This window comes from Suncus etruscus, chromosome X, assembly GCF_024139225.1.
Source record: "Suncus etruscus isolate mSunEtr1 chromosome X, mSunEtr1.pri.cur, whole genome shotgun sequence".
NCBI lineage: Eukaryota > Metazoa > Chordata > Mammalia > Eulipotyphla > Soricidae > Suncus > Suncus etruscus.
In genome coordinates, this window is record NC_064868.1 from 123,535,566 (window position 1) to 123,550,310 (window position 14,745).

At 37.3% G+C, this 14,745-nt stretch overlaps 1 pseudogene; it reads left to right on the top strand.

Moving 5' to 3' along the window:
- Positions 1-5,926: 5,926 nt before the first annotated feature.
- On the top strand, positions 5,927-6,570 carry LOC125999563 (oligosaccharyltransferase complex subunit OSTC-like; annotated as a pseudogene).
- Positions 6,571-14,745: the final 8,175 nt, after the last annotated feature.

The following is a 14,745-nucleotide window of genomic DNA, read 5'->3' on the forward strand; positions in this document are numbered from 1 at the left end:
GAAACCCCAAAACACAATCAAAAGATCAATGAAAGCAGAAGATGGTTCTTCGAAATAAATAAACAAGATTGATAGACCACAGGCAAAACTAACAAACAAAGAGAGGGAGAAACTTGGTAACTCTTATTAGGAATGAAAAAGGAGAGATCACTACTGATATGACAGAGATTCAAAGGGTAATCAGAAACTAATTTGAGAAACTCTACTCCACTAAAAATGAGAACCTGGAAGAAATGGATAAATTCTTGGACTCTTATAATCTTCCACGGTTGAACGAAGAGGATGTAGCATATCTAAACACCCACATCACCATTGACGAAATTAAAACGGTAATCAAATGTCTGCCCAAAAACAAAAGCCCAGGCCCAGATGGATTCACTAATGAATTCTTTCAAACTTTCCAAAAGGAACTACTACCAATCCTGGCAAGACTCTTTCATGAAAATGAACAAACGGAAACACTTCCAAATATCTTTTATGAAGGCAACATCACCTTGATACCTAAACCAGACAGAGATGCTACAAAAAATAAAATTACAGACCAATATCGCTGATGAATGCAGATGCAAAGATCCTCAACAAAATCCAGGCAAATAGGATTGAATACCTCATTAAGAAGATCATCCACTACGATCAAGTAGCTTTCATATCGACATAATGCACAACATCAACAACAAGAAAAATAAAAACCACATGATCATATCAATAGATGCAGATAAAGTGAAGGTCCAACACCCATTCTTGATCAAAACTCTCAGCAAGATGGAAATGGAAGGAACGTTTCTCAATATAATTAAGGCCATCTACCACAAGCCACTGGCAAATATTATCCTCAATAGAGAAAAACTAAAAGCCTTCCCTCTAAATTCTGGCACAAGACAAGGCTGTCCTCTCTCACGACTCCTATTCAACATAGCAGTGGAACTAGTAGCTATAGTGATTAGGCAAGAAAAAGATATCAAGGGAATCCAGATAGGAAAGGAAGAACTTAAGCTCTCACTGTTTGCAGATGACATGATACTCTACTTCGAAAACCCTAAAGACTCGACCAAAACCTTCTAGAAACAATAGTCTTATATATCAAGGTGGCAGGCTACAAAATTAACACACAAAAATCAATGCCCTTTCTATACACCAACAGTAATAAGGAAGAAATGGACATTAAGTAAACAACCCCATTCTCAATAGTGCCACAAAAACTCAAATATCTTCGAAAAAACTTGACTAAAAATGTGAAGGACCTATACAAAGGAAACTATAAAACTCTGCTCCAAGAAATAAGAGAGGACACGTGGACATGGAAACACATACCCTGCTCATGGATTGTCAGGATTAAAATAATCAAAATGGCAATAATCCCCAAGGCATTATACAAATTGAATGCGATCCCACTAAAGATACCCATGACATTCTTCAAAGAAGTGATTTTTGAAATCCGTTTGAAACAATAAACACCCTAGAATAGCTAAAGCAATCATTGGGAAAAAAGAATATGGGAGGAATTAATTTCCCCAACTTTAAATTTTACTACAAATCAATAGTTATCAAAACAGCATGGTATTGGAATAAGGACAGACCCTCAGATCAGTGGAATAGGCTTGAATACTCAGAAAATGTTCCCCAGACATACAATCACCTAATTTTTGATAAAGGAGCAGGAAATCCTAAATGGAGCAGGGAAAGCCTCTTCAACAAGTGGTGTTGGCACAACTGGCTAGCAACTTGCAAAAAATTGAATATAGACCCCCAGCTAACTTCATGTATGAAGGTATAATCCAAACGGATTAAAGACCTCGATATCAGACCCAGAACCATAAGATAATAGAACAACACATAGGCAAAACACTCCAGGACATTGAGACTACAGGCATCTTCAAGGAGGAAACTGCACTCTCCAAGCAAGTGAAAGCAGAGATTAACAGATGGGAATATATTAAGCTGAGAAGCTTCTGCTCCTCAAAGGAAATAGCGCCCAGGACACAAGAACCACCCACTGAATGGGAGAAACTATTCACCCAATACCCATCAGATAAGGGGCTAATCTCCAAAATATACAAGATACTGACCGAACTTTAGAAGAAAAAAACATCTAATCCCATCAAAAAATGGTGAGAAGAAATGAACAGACACTTTGACAAAGAAGAAATACACATGGCCAAAAGACACATGGAAAAAGGCTCCACATCACTAATCATCAGGGAGATTCAAATAAAAACAACGATGAGATACCACCTCACACCACAGAGAATGGCACACATCACAAAGAATGAGAAAAAACAGTGATGGCGGGGATGTGGAGAGAAAGGAACACTTATCCACTGCTGGTGGGAATGCCGTCTAGTTCAATCTTTATGGAAAGCGATATGGAGATTCCTCCAAAAACTGGAAATCCAGCTCCCTTAAGATCCAGCTATACCACTCTTAGGAATATACCCTAGGAACACAAAAATACAATACAAATCCCCTTCCTTACACCTATATTCATTGCAGCACTATTTAACATAGCAAGACTCTGGAAACAACCAAGATGTCCTTCAACAGAGGAATGGCTAAAGAAACCGTGGTACATATACACAATGGAATATTATGCAGCTGTCAGGAGAGATGAAGTCATGAAATTTTCCTCTACATGGATGTACACGGAATCTATTATGCTGAGTGAAATAAATCAGAGAGTGAGAGAGAAAAATGCACTATGGTATCAATCATCTATGAGTTTTGAGAAAAATGAAAGACATTCTTGCAATAATAATTTTCAGACACAAAAGAGAAAAGACCTGGAAGTTCCAGCTCACCTCAGGAAGCTCATCACAAAGAGTGATGAGTTTAGTTAGAGAAATAACTACATTTTGAACTGTCCTAATAATGAGAATGTAGGAGGGAAATGGAAAGCCTGTCTAGAGTATAGGCATGGGTTGGGTGGGGAGGAGGGAGATTTGGGACATTGGTGATGGGAATGTTACACTGGTGATGGGTGGTGTTCTTTACATGACTGAAACCAAAACACAATCATGTATGTAATCAGGGTGTTTAAATAAAATATAAAAAAGGAAATATTTATGATTAATAAAATTAATTATGTAGGTTATCCACTTCTTATAAAGATTAAGTAAATAAAAATTATTTTGATGCTTCTTTAAAATATGAAGTAGACATATTATCCCTGTTGTACTTTACCACAAACCCAAAGGAAGAAAGATATTAAGAATCAAGATGTCAGTGACAAGAAAAGATCAGGTAACAATTTCCATATTTACATCCCTTTTCCCACAAAGCCTTATTAGTGACCCAAAGGAGGTCACTTAGCAGCTCAGGTATGAAGTCGAAAATTTTAGCTGAGACATTAAACAGATAACCACACTTCAAATAGCCCAGCAAACACATTTGAAGTTGAAGGTTAACCATAGCAAAGAAGAGGTTCAGGATACTAAGCCAGTGGTTGACCTGGCATCCTGTATGAGCTTTGTCCTCTGTCAATATAAAGCATGCTAGACACCTTCGAAAGGACTCAGTTACTGATTGATATGAGTTTCCCACTCTGCTTTCAAAATAAAATAAGATGTTTCTGGTAAAAATTAAATAATCAGGGGCTTCAGGGTTTGAACTTTTGTCTGGCACTCATTGTGGCAAGTTTGATCCCAGGTACCACATGGCCTTCCAGGCACTTCTTGGTGAACCCTGGCACCACTGCACTGACTCTGCCAGCAAAGCATCATCCTGCCCTAGCACTGAATCATCACACAAGTGATACCAGAAGTGGCCTCTGGACTCCCAAGTGTTTCTAGGGAGTCCCACTACAATTAAGCTACAAATGGAATTTTACAATAAAAGATGCTTTTATTGTGGGGTCATACCTAGCAGTGTGCAAGACTTATTCCTGAATCTGTGCTCAAGGATCACACCTGAAGGTGCTAGAAAACAAGCTGTAATTATTTTCATATATTTTATTTCATGAGTTTTTATATTATTTCATTATTTTCATATCTCATGACAATGAAATAAAACCATGTCACTCTCAAACTAGTAAAACCATGACATACTTTACCACTCATAATTTTTCAAAAATACTCAAGAGGGTTGGAAAGATAGTATACTGGGTTGGGTTCTTGCCTTGCATACAATTGGATTCAATTTCTAGCACTGATCACCAACAGGAGTAATTATTAATCTCAGAGCCAGGAATAAGTTCTGAGCACTGGTGTGACTCCCAAAACAAATAAAGGCAAAATACAAAAAATCAGAAAGTCATATCAAATATCATATCTAACAGTTAAATAAATATTAACAACTCCCTGAGATGAGGAATGAAAACAAGATGCATTTTCCTCAGCAGTTGCATTCAACATTTCAGAATAGGGCACAGACAAGTTCAAAAATGTAAAAAAGAAAAAAATATAAATGAGAAATTTTTTCATTTCTTATTCACATATGGCATATTTATATTTCCAAACTTCCACAAAATTACCTCCTATAAAAATTGTAACCTATAGGGGGCTGGAGATAGAGCATGGAGCTAAAGTGTTTGCCTTGCGTGCAGGAGGTTGGTGGTTCGAATCCCGGCATCCCACATGGTTTCCCGAGCCTGCCAGGAGCGATTTCTGAGCGGAGAGCCAGGAGTAACCCCTGAGTGCTGCCGGGTGTGACCTCAAAAAAATTGTAACATATAGATTGCATCTTTAATGTGTTTTCTATTAATAAGAGAATTTATCAAGAGTGATGTCATTCAGCTAAAATCAAGGTTATAAGCCTTGTCTAAATGTTGTCATTAGTGCAACTTTTAATCACTTTTGTACTATGTTAGAAGGGAAGAGTTACTTTAAAATCCTATTGAGTGTCCCGGGACATGGCTTAGAGGTCATAAGTACATATGTTGCGTGCATGTGAAGGCTCTGAGTTTGAACCTTAGCACCACTTGTCTCCTCTGAATACTTGTAGGTGTAGTCCTTGAGGCCCCAAACACTCTGGCTCTTGTAGCTCCCAGCAGTGCTGGGTCTGAGTGACTGTACGCGATCATACTCAGCAAATAGCCTGGCCTGTTTGCTTAGGAGGCCCCCAAAATAAATTAACAATTTATAATTCCACTAATGTGTATTCAAGCACTTATTTTATTTTCCTAATTGCAAATTTGTATATGCTCAGAATTTTAAAATTTCAGATGTTTGTATTTACAGAAGTAACTCTAAACAAGATAAACAAATGTGCATTTACAAATGTACTATATGCACATATATAAGACTAATCAATAGTTTACTAGTTTGTTGTTTTAATTATTTAGTATTATAGCTTCGACATATGTTCTTGCAAAAAAATAAGCTGTCCAGGGCCAGAGAGATAGCATGGAGGCAAGGCCTTGCATGAAGAAGGTACATTCCAGCATTCCATATGGTCCCCCGAGCCTGCCAGGAGCAATTTCTGAGCGTAGAGCCAGGAGTAACCCATGAACACTGCCTGGTGAGACCCCAAAACCAACAAAAAAACCCTATATATATATATATATGTATATTATATAGATTAGTAAATCTATATAATATACATGGAAAACAACTATAATTTATGTAAAACATCTCTTATTACGTTTTATATAATTATATGCTGGCAAGAAGCTTCATTGAAGAGCACCTTAGAAGTAAAAATTATGGTTATAAGAGTTTACCTTATAAAAAGTTTTAATTTAGTTAAATTTATCAATCTTGGGGCCTGAGACTAATATAGTGGGTAGTGTGCTTTCCTTGCACCTGGCTAACCTGGGATTGGTCCCAGCTTCCCCACAAACACCTCCAGAAGTAATTCCTGAGTTCAGAGTTACACCTGAGCAACACTAGGTGTGGTTCAAAAAATGCTAATAGCGGTGGCGGTGTGGTACTTCCTCATCACCGAGGGATGAACCCACCAAAAATGCTTATAGCGATAGCAGCGCTCGACTCACATGGAGACTCTGTACCAGTCCCTTTCGTGGTGCTCGAGTGCCCCAACCTGAAGCTCAAGAAGCCGCCTTGGGTGCACATGCCATCGGCCATGTCGGTGTACGAGCTGCTGGTGGTGTGGTACTTCCTCATCACTGGGGGAATAATTTATGATGTCATTGTTGAACTCCCAAGCATTGGCTCTATGACGGAGGAGCATGGACATCAGAGACCAATAGCTTTCTTGGCCTACAGAGTAAATGGGCAGTAAATCATGGAACAACTTGCATCCAGCTTCCTGTTTACCATGGGAGGTTTAGGGTTCATAATCCTGGACCGATCCAACGCACCAAACATTCCCAACCTCAGTAGGTTCCTGCTTCTCTTTATTGGGTTTGCCTGCATCCTGTTAAGTTTCTTCATGGCGATAATCTTCATGAGAATGAAACTGCTGGGCTACTTGATGCGTTAGAGTGCCTGTGAGAAGAAATCAGTGCATATTGGATTTGCTCCCGTTAATTAAGTTTTTAAAATGCTGTACCAACCTCCTAATACAAAGCGTGCAGAAGGATTTAAAAAATAAAGGCATCTAGTGAGAACAGATGAGGTGTGTCCGACTTGGACCAGCATTGGTGGGACAAGCTTATCACAGCATTTTCTGCTGGACTCACAAGCCCACCTGTTATATGTATTTTTGTCTTCGTTTTTCCTTCTTTATAGAAAAATTACACTTTATGTGATTCAACGATACTATTGAATAAAGTGATCATTTTTTTAATCTTCATGTTTTTAACTTTTTGGGAAGATGACATTTCTGAGTTGAAAAAATGCATTCAAGCAAACAAGAAGTGAGAGCCCATAGTACAGAAAGCTGGCCCGCTGATCAGCTTTGACCATGGTGCTTTGCCTTTCAACAGTATGTGGACAGCATATTACTGACATGAGTGTGAAACTTTATGAATAAGATTCCTGAAAGGAGCATAAATAAATGATTTTTAATGAAAAAATGCTAATAGCATATTTTCAAAGCCCCTTTTCAGAGCCATCTTTTTCCCTCAATAATTTGGTAATAAGAATTTTAAGGAGTATTTCCAGGGGTGCACTCAGTGGGAGAACAGAGAATATGTGTTTCCCATGAGTGAAGCCCTGGGTTTCTAATCCCAGTAAAAAAAAAGATAAAGTGGAGTATACTTCTAAAACAGCAATTTTAGCATGATACTGGCTATTAATACTTAATATAGTACTGGCTATTAATACTTGCTTATTTACAACATGCTATCCCATTTATATAAGGGAAAATGACTAAAACATATGTAAAACAGACCTCTGATCCACAGTAAATGCAGCAACTGGCCTGTGAAGTCAAAAAAGTTTCTCTGCAATCTGCCCCACACCATGAGGACCTGATCTGGCACCCCACTTGGTCCCTCAGCCTACCAGGAGTGATTCCTGAACACAGAGCCAAGAGTGATTCCTGAGTACAGTCAGGCAAGGCCCTCCAATAAAAAGAAATCAAATTATTTCATAAGAAAACTTTGTATTATGCTCCTATGGAAACATAAAAATACAAGTAAAATGTACAAATAAATGCCAGCAAAAATCTTCTAAACCTAGAATCCAAGATGGGTATCTTAAGTAATGGCTTGGATTTCAAAGGCTCTTTAGAGAAATTTCCTTAGTGGAAAAGGAATGGCTCCTTTCCAATGGTAAAAGCAAAATATGAAATCAACAATCTAGATTCCTTTCTTAATTTTTAGAGTATTTTTGAAACTGTGATAACACAGTGGGTAGGACATTTGCCTTGCAAAAGAATGAGCTAGGTTTGAACCCTACCACCCCATATGGTCTCCTGAGTTTAGCCAGAAGTAACTCCTGCAAAAAATAGGAGTAAGAACTGAGAACTGCAGGATAAGGTCCAAAGCCTTTTTTTTAATTTTTGGCTTAGGGACCACACCTGATAGTGTTCCTGGCTGTGTTTTCTGGAATCACTCCTGGCAGTACTCAGGGAACCATATGTATTGTTGGGGATCAAAACAGGGTTGGCTGCAAACAAAGTAACAGCCTTTGCTATCTCGTCAACCCCATAATTCTTTATCGATTAAAATTATTCTTCCTAATCTACATGGAAATAGATGTAGTATATAAACAAATTTGAGACAATTAGTTACTGTCTAATAGTCATATATATGTCACAGGAAATATTCAGGCTATGTGGAAAAGGTTACCAGATCAAAAGCACAGAAGGATAAGAAAGAGAGGATCAGGATGGGTGGGAGGGAGGCAGAAAAAAAAGAGAGGATCAGCATTTTAAAAAATAATTCTATTCATTTTTATTTAGTTGATTCCTTGGGGCCAGAATGATAGTATAGTGTGTAGGAGTAGGGCTTTTGCCTTGCATGAGGTCAACCCAGGTTCGATCTCTAGCATCCAGTATGTACCCCCAGAGGCCACCAAGAGTTATTCCTGAGTGTAGAGTCAGGAATAAACCATGAGCACCAGCCATGACTCAAATACCCAATAAATAAATTAATTAATTAAAAGCTGATTCCTTTAAATAAAACATATAACTAGTATTTCAGGTGTAAATTTTCTAAAATGATTCTAACTAGGTTTGTATTTTGTGCATTTCAATGTAGTAAAACAATATTAAGAAAATCAAGTGACAAAAATTAGTTAGATATGATCGATTTTACATTTATTTTTTATTTATTTTGGATGGCATCCTCCAACAGTGCTCAGGAGGGCCAGGGACCATTTCTGCTTATCCTCAGCCAAATAGGCTGCCACTTCCATAGTAAAGACTAATGATGCAGTGCTGTTCAGGCTCTGCAGAGGTGGGGCTTGCCAAAAGATTGCCAAAAACATTTTAGGTCTGCTTAGGGGATACTAGGGTCACATTAGGGCTCAGAGACCTAAGGGCTTCACTCAGCACAGTTATGGAACCATGTAATGCCAGGGATTGAACTTGGATCAAGACATCATACCTGCTAAGCCAGAATGATACTATAGTGAATGTCCTAGCCTTACATGTGGCCGACCTAGGTCAGATCCCTGAGGCCCATATGGTCCCCTGGGCCCATATGGGCCCATTCCTGACTGTGGAACCAGGAGTAACTCCTGAGGCTTTGCTGGGTGTGGCCCTACAAAAACAAACAAGCAAAAGCAAGATAGTACAACTGCTGTAATATCCTACTATCTCCTGTCTCCAGTTTAAGGTTTTTAATAAAAATACTTAAATTTCTTAAGAAAAAGTAAAAGAAGAATAAGCAAATTCTTGCTATAAGTTTACATACATATGAATTTTACCATCTTAACTCAAGTAGACCAAGATTCATTTGCTGATACTTTGAGTAGCCAACAAATATAGTACCAAAAATCAAGGTAAAATTCCGTTATTTAATGAAATATAAATTATTTATGATTATATAATATTTATGTTACATAATGAAAACATTACCATAAAGTTTCTTTTCTTTTTTATTTTGTTTTTGGGTCACACCTGGCAGCGCTCAGGGGTTCTTTCTTGCTCTATGCTCAGAAGTCGCTCCTAGCAGGCTCAAGGGACCCTATAGGATGCCGGGATTCAAACCACTGTCCTTCTGCATTGAAAGGCAAACACCTTACCTCCATGCTATCTGTCTGGCCCCGTTTTTCTATAACATACGTAATTTTGATTTTTCTAGTTTCCATTCAAACTTCAATGATGAATCTGCCTGTGCATATCTATACATATAAGTAAACACTAGAGCAAAACGGTGGATAATTGACTATTGGAGGAGCAAAAACAATGACAATTGGCATACTGCAACTATGGTAAGTGCAGAACTACTCTCCCCCACAATAATAGGGCAGCCATTTCTGCCCACCGATAATGCCGAGGAAAACTAAGAAACATGTACGATATTCAATACTTAGTTTATATGTAGCACAGCCCCCAAAGTGGCAAATATTTAAAGAAAAGGGATCTCCAAAGAGAAGTCCAGGTGATGAAATACAAGTACGATATGATGAAAAACAGTCACGGAAGATCACAAGGGAACTAAAAATTAAGTCCTGATAAAACTGACCATGGGAAGAGGTGGAAAAGAAGATATACATATCTATGCCAAGAATATAGAGTGCATTTTCAGTATTATCTTGAGATTTTTGAAGCTATACGATACAACACAAAAATACAGCTAGACAATACAAAGAATTAGAACACTGTTAAATTAATTTGTTTCCACAAGGAATCTCCTTCCTTCCCTCAAAGTATGTATGAACCTAGAACTTTCCCTTATAATTAATAAATAATATAAATTTTGCACGAGTTTTCCCACAAACCAGAAACAGTAAAACCACACACTTGAGTTATAATTATAATATACCCAAGAACAGTTTGTGTTTCATTCAAGAGTGAAATATCATTGGTTTGACATTTTAAACTCCTATCCTTTCACCAAAGACAAAAATCAAGGCATTTTCACATCAGATTCAAGGAAACAATCCACAAACTTTTCCTACCCAGTTAAGTTTTCTTTAATATGAGAAGACTAAATGGTATCATACTTAGTGATGCAATGTTAAAGAAAACTAGGCATGAGAGTGAAGCAAAGAATGCCTATTATCAGTTCTAGTCACTTCTGTTTTGGTTTGAGGAACCACACATGGATGCACACAAAGATCACACTAATGGCTCTGTGCTTAGGGATCACCGTCTGTTGGTACTGACAAGAATAAAGGATTTAGATTAATTATCAGAAAAATATTTCTTTTGTCGGTGCTCTTAGAGGACCATATATACAGTGCCAGAGATTATCACGGGTTCAAATTCTATGTAGATATTAATCAGATCAATAAGAAAGGGAAAGTTTTAAAATGCATGTGACCTCAAAACCAGAAATGACCGATCTTCATTGAAAATTTTATCCTTAAATTTCCAGACTATCTCAAAGAATTCTACATGTGTAAATGAGATTACTATAGCTAGCAATGTCATATTCCACAGGTAAATCTAAACATATCTCTCACTAAATATTTTGTACATTAATAAATGACATAAAACCCTGTATAAGAATATAACTTTAAGTCTTTTACGATACACTGATAGATAAAATGTGAGAGCATTTTAAGCCTTACTACTCATCATTTTTCTACTATCAGAGCAAAAATGGCTCCAGAATATTTGATAAATGCTACATTACATTTGACATTAAATCCTAATAGTAAAAAGAACATTCTTTGTAACAATTTTATTTTGGATTCCCGGCTTAATGACTTTACTAATATATAGAGTTCAGTTACTTATAAGTATCTCATAACTAAAGGAAATTATTTCCCCATGTAAGTTTTGTATAATGTTCTCTTAGTTCTTTTCTTCTGTCTAGCTTTGGTGTTAAACAATTACAGCATGGAAGCCAGAGGGATAGTACAAGCAGGTAGAGAGCATTTGTCTTACACGTGGCCGAATCAGGTTCGTTTATTCCCAGGCATCCCATATAGTCCCCTAAGCCTACCAGGGAGTAATTTCTGAGTTCAGAGCCAGAGTTACCCCTGAGCACAGCCAGGTGTGAACCAGAAAACAATAATAAAAAACTAATAATAATAAATACAACAAAGCAAAAATATTGAAGTAAGTCAAGGATACAACTCAATGGTAGAGAATGCTTGCCTTGAATTTGTCAGGTACTGGTATTTGGTCCTCAGCTCTGCAAACCAAACTTTATAAACTAAATTACAGTTGGGGCAGACCCAGATTTGATCCCTGGCACTCGTTATGACCCCCACCAGGAGTGATCTCTGATAGCAGAGTCAGGAGCATGTCATGAGTCCTATTGTATGTGGCCCCAAAACAAACTAATAAAATAACATTAAAAATAAATGATTCAAAATCAACAGTAATATACTGTCCAGCAATAACTTATTAATTACAAATAGCATGTACATATGTATATTTCTCCAAAAGGAAGAGATAAATTGTCTCACAGATGAAACATGATTAGCAATTAACAGTATAACCAAAATTATAAATATGCCTTAATAAATAACAATAATATGCATATACTTATGAACTTATGCAAAAATTTATTTTGCTTATTTTTAATAAAAACATGTCCTAGACCTAGAACCTTTTATAAAATAAAGCAATTATAGATGTAAAAACTGTCCTGGATAGAATTGTAATTTTAGGAGCTATCTGATTGAGTATAACATTTGAATGTTATTTATAGAGTGAACACAATATAGATTCTTAAAAAAATAGCTGTTTGGGGGGCCTGAGTGGTGGCATGGTGGCACAGTTGTAGGGCGTTTGCCTTGCATGGGCTGACATAGGACAGGCAGCGGTTGGAGCCCCTGGCGTCCCATATGGCCATATGGTCCCTGAGCCAGGAGTGTTTCTGAGCACGTAGCCAGGAGGAACCCCTGAGCATTACTGGTGTGGCCCAAAAACAAAAAACATAAAAAATATAAAAAAAAACACCTGTTTCGTTTTGCTTTAGTCTTCCATTATTTATGAATGTTTGACAAGTCCTATCAATAAAGAGGCAATTACAAGGTAAGAAGTTGGTACATCTAAAATATAGATTAAAGGGCTGGAGCGGTAGGGCATTTGCCTTGCACACACTAACCTAGAACAGACCGCGGTTCTATCTTCCGGCATCCCATATGGTCCCCCAAGCCAGGAACGATTTCTGAATGCATAGCCATGAGTAACCCATGAACATCACCAGGTGTGTCCCACAAACCAAAAACCCAAACAATAAACAAATAAAATATAGATTAAAAATAGCAAACTAATTTCCAAATAGTGACATTATATACTTCCTCCAAAATCTGGTATGGATGTCTTAAAAAAATCTTTGCAATTTAATTCCCTGTGCTGAATTTATTTCTAGTGTATATCCTCTGATACGTCATTCAATAATAGAGGTTTTCCAAAGAGGAACCTTATTTAAGATTATAGAGTAGATATAAATATTTCCTTCTAGACGATATGTGTCTTAATATTATTCTGTACTTTGTCACTTTGTCACAAGTTTCTTGCAAGCCTTGAGGGTCGGGGGAATATTAGGGCTGTGAGATGAACTCAGGTTATTGCACATGCGCTGTTTGAGCACTAAGCCTGGCAAATTTTTTTGGTGGTTGTTTTTTGTAAGGCAGACTCCTTACCACTCTGCACCGCCACTCCAGGGCCCTTTGTCACTGATTTAAACATTTTTTTTAAATCACGTAGGATACGGAGGTAAAAAGTTGTTGATAGTTGAGTTTCTGTCATACAAAATTTCAATACCCATCCGTTCACCAGTGTTTTCTCTCTCTTTTTTTCAACACTGTAGTTTATGAATAGTGCTATTGAAAGAGTATCATGCATATATCTTTACCTCTTTTCAGTTCCCAATTCCTGTCGAGAGAGGGATCATTTCTAACTATCATTGTTATAGTGGTCCCTTCATTGCCTTCCTCCCTCCCTTTTTCCTTTCTTCCCTCCTTCCTTCATATTTTTTCTCTTTCTTTCTTTCTTTCTTTCTTTCTTTCTTTCTTTCTTTCTTTCTTTCTTTCTTTCTTTCTTTCTTTCTTTCTTTCTTTCTTTCTTTCTTTCATTTCTTTCTTCTTTCTTTTTCTTTCTTTTTCTCTCTTCTTTCTTTCATTCTTTTTTCTTCTTTCATTTCTTTCTTTCTTTCTTTCTTTCTTTCTTTCTTTCTTTCTTTCTTTCTTTCTTTCTTTCTTTCTTTCTTTCTTTCTCTCTCTCTGTCTCTCTCTCTCTCTCTCTCTGTCTCTCCCTCTTCTTTCTTTCTTGTCATACCCGGCAGCACTTAGGGATTATTCCTGGCTCTACACTCAGAAATCACACCTGGCAAGCACAGGGGATCATATGGGATGCCGGGATTCGAACCACCATCCATCGATCCTGGAGTTGCTGCATGGAAAGCAAATACCCTTCTGCTCTGCTATCTCTCTGGCCCCCTTTCTTTGTCTTAATTGCACTCCCCCATTGCCACTGACTGTTTTAATTAGTCTCAAAAGCCCCCTCAGACCAAGCTCAGCACCCCTCAGCTGCACACCCACAACACTTAGCAAGCCCTGGAACCAGGAGATTGTTGGCAGTGTCCTTATGAACATGCTGACTGACAAGGTATCTGGATGCACTCTTATGAGTAGAGGTACTTTGGACAAATTTTAATTTTATTGTTATAGTTAGCAGATTATAGTTTAGAGTGATTGTTTAACCAGACAAATGATATTTCAGGGCAAGAGTACATGCCTTTTATGCAGACCTTAGATCTCTGACACCATTAAGTTATTTTTTTCTTTAAGAATGATTAGATTTAGACTTAATGGTAGGGGAGATACCATGATCACAAAGGTGGTTTCCCCAGGGCAAGGTTAATCCATTGTGTATGGTTTGTCCTTTGGCTATTGTTTTGTTTTGGGGGATAGATTTTGTAAATTGTTTTTTTTCTCAATTGACCAGAATTTGAAGTTCAGACCTTAACAGAACAGGGATATTTGAAATCACATCACTGCAGACCAACTGGAAAAAAAGTCATGTTTTTTTTTAAGTTTGAGAGTGTTTCTTTGATTTCTGTTTACTGGTTTGTTTTTTTAAACTCTGGTGATTAATGTGTTAGTAAGATCCCCTGTAGGCTTTTTGCATGTGAACAGTTCAATATTCTTTGTCCAGATTTTAGATTTCTCAGAATAAATGACTTTTTAAGATTTAAAAGAAGAAAAATTAGTCATAGGCTAATGGAGAAAAACTCAATTAGAATCTATATAGTTCATTATTGACAAACCAGTGTGTCAGAGATGCAGCCAAAAGAAATATAAAATTCCTATAACAAATGATAATAAGGACACACCC